Here is a 2703-nt window from a genome sequence, read left to right as displayed (position 1 = left end):
CCCCGGTGGGCTCGTCCCGACTGGCGGCCGTAGATCGAGGGCTCCCGTCTGACCAGGGGGAGACGTCGTCCCACCCGGCCTTGGGTATGGCGGGGGACGACGATAAGACGCGCACCGAAGCGGGAAGCACGCACGCGATCGGCCTGCTTCTTCCTCAATCCTCGGGCCTGCTCGATGTACACGCGAGCGAGGGCTTCGGGGGGGTATGCGGGGAAGGGTAAGTATAACGACGCGCGGCGAACCCGACGGATGGGCGATCTGCCGACCTCATATCGGACGAGGGTACCCGCCGAACTAAAGCATTTCAGTAAGCGGAGGAAAAGAAACCAACGGGGACTCCCCCAGTAACGGCGAGTGAAGCGGGAAGACCCCAAAGCGCTGAAACCCCCTGGGCCCGTGCCCGCGGGGAGCTGTAGCGTTCGGGTCGGTGTCGAGCGGGATGGGGAGCGCCGCGCGAGTCTTCTCGAGCGTGGCTTGCCCAGAGCGGGTGCCAGGCCCTTCCCGGCGGCGCTCCCTTCCGCCGACCTCGACCCCGGAGTCGGGTTTGCTTGGCAGTGCACCCCGAAGCGGGTGGTAAACTCCACCTAAGGCTAAGTACCTGCGCGAGTCCGATAGCGAACAAGTCTGTGAGGGAAAGTTGAAAAGAACTCTGAAGGAGGGTTGCAAAGCGCGTGAAACCGCCAAGGGGTTAAAAACGGGCTGAGCCGAGCGACGGTCCCGCCGTGGCGGCTGGTCGCCCGTGCCCCCCGCGGAGGGCCCCGGAGACGGGGACGCCTTCCGAGTTCGGGGGTCGGGCGGTGCCCCCCCACGGCGGGTCTCCGCTGCCAAAGGCACCGGGCCGTCTCGTCCGCGCGCCCTACGCGGGTCGGGCCGGGCCTGCGGAATCGTGGGCGCGAGTTGGCACGAGAGCGGTCGTATTCGGGTGGGCCCTGGGTTCGACCGCGGACAAACGGCGGCGGTTCGCCCCGGGGGGTTTCGGCCCTCCCCCCGGGGGCGGGCGGCCCCCGGTCCGTCGAAAGGTGCGCAGCGTTTATTCCGGTACCTGCCCGACCCGTCTTGAAACACGGACCAAGGAGTCCGAGCCTGTGCGAGCCGCAGGGTTTTCCACTAAACCCCACGGCCGAAGTGAAAGCGAGAGGCCCCGCGGGCCGAGGGCGGGGTTTTCTCGGGCGACTACCGAGTCCCCGGAGCGACCGCCGGCCCGGCGGTCGCCGCGTTGACGGCCCTGTCGGAGCATGAGTGCAGGCGTCGGGACCCGATAGATGGTGATTCTACGCCTGAGCAAAAGCGAAGCCGGGGGAAACTCTGGTGGAGGCTCGAAGGACTCTGACGTGCAAATCGACCGCCCGACTTGGGCGTAGGGGCGAAAAGACCAATCGAACCATCTAGTAGCTGGTTCCCTCCGAAGTTTCCCTCAGGATAGCCGGTGCCGACGGAACGATTTTCATCGGTAAAGCGAATGGTTGGAGGCATCGGGGGCGAAACGCCCTCGTCCTACTCTCAAACTTTCAACGGGTGAGGCGCCAGACCCGCCTCGCAGGGGGCCAGGCCTAGAATCAGGGGTGCCGAGTGGGCCATTTTTGGAAAGCAGAACTGGCCCCTGCGGGATGAACCGAACGCCCGGTTGTGGTGCCCAACGCAGGACGCTCACGGGAAAGCTAAAAGGTGTGGGTCGGTACTGACGCAGGGCGGTGGCCCCGGAAGTCGGAATCCGCCAAGGAGTGTGTAACAACTCACCTGCCGAACCGACCCGCCCGAAAATGGATGGCGCTGAGCGTCGGACCCACACCGGGCCGCCCCGCCAGCGGGAGGGGTGCGACTCCCCTCCCCGGGCAGGCCGGGGCGAGTAGGAGGTGCGCCGCGGTGGCGTGAAAGTCCGGGAGCGATCCCGTTCGGAGCCGCCGCGGGTGAAGATCTGGTGGTAGTAGCAATATTGAACGGAGAGTACTTTTCAAGGCCGAAGTGGGGATGGTTCCGCGGGAAACAGTCCCATGTACGTGGGTGAGTCGGTCCTAAGGGGCGGGTTAGCTCCCTTGCTGAACGGGTACGAAACACGCGCCGGGCGGGCGGCCGAACGGGCGCCCCCGCCTGGCCTGTCAGTCACCCTGCGACCGCCGAAAGGGAATCCAGTTAAGGTTCGCTCGGAACCGGCGGCGGAGAACGGCCCCCCTCGTCGCGACTACGTTCCGGCGTGGGGGGCCGCCGCGGCGACGCCGACAGAACGGGGAACGCTGCCGTGGGCACCGGGGAGGCCGTCGTCTCTTTTTAAGGTCTGGTTCGCCCTGGAAATCGGGGGGTGACCGGGAAAGAAAGGGTGGCCAAAGGCCGAAAAGCGTGCCGTAAGACATGGCTGCGTCCGGAGCGCTCACGGCGGTCCGTGAAAACCCCGTCGAGGGCACGTCAATCTCGCTCCCCGGCCGTACTCATTTTCCCGCAGCAGGTCTCCTAGGTTAGCAGCCTCTGGTCCACGGAGTAATTAGGTAAGGGAAGTCGGCAAAATGGATCCGTAACTTCGGGAGAAGGAGGGGGGTGTAGCATAGGCGGAAAAGGTTTGGGGCGGGGAACAGTGAAATCCCGCTACCCCCGGGGGAAACCTCCATCTTACCCAGGGAAAGTGGGGACTCGGCGCCTTCTTGCAGGTAGGAGGGGTACGAGGTTTTGACGTCAAGCCGCCGTCGCGGGCGGGGTCGGGGGTCCACCGAC

The 2703-nt window shown here is 65.9% G+C and overlaps 1 pseudogene; it reads left to right on the top strand.

Annotated features, from left to right (window-relative positions):
- Positions 1-262: 262 nt before the first annotated feature.
- LOC144962252 (large subunit ribosomal RNA) lies at positions 263-2703 on the top strand (annotated as a pseudogene; the record flags this gene model as incomplete).

Source organism: Berghia stephanieae, unplaced genomic scaffold (genome assembly GCF_034508935.2).
Source record: "Berghia stephanieae isolate SIO BIC M18660-M18661 unplaced genomic scaffold, UCSD_Bste_1.3 scaffold7384, whole genome shotgun sequence".
In the NCBI taxonomy this organism is placed as follows: domain Eukaryota; kingdom Metazoa; phylum Mollusca; class Gastropoda; order Nudibranchia; family Aeolidiidae; genus Berghia; species Berghia stephanieae.
The sequence above is the reverse complement of the archived record's forward strand: the minus strand, read 5'-3'. Positions and strand labels throughout refer to the sequence as shown.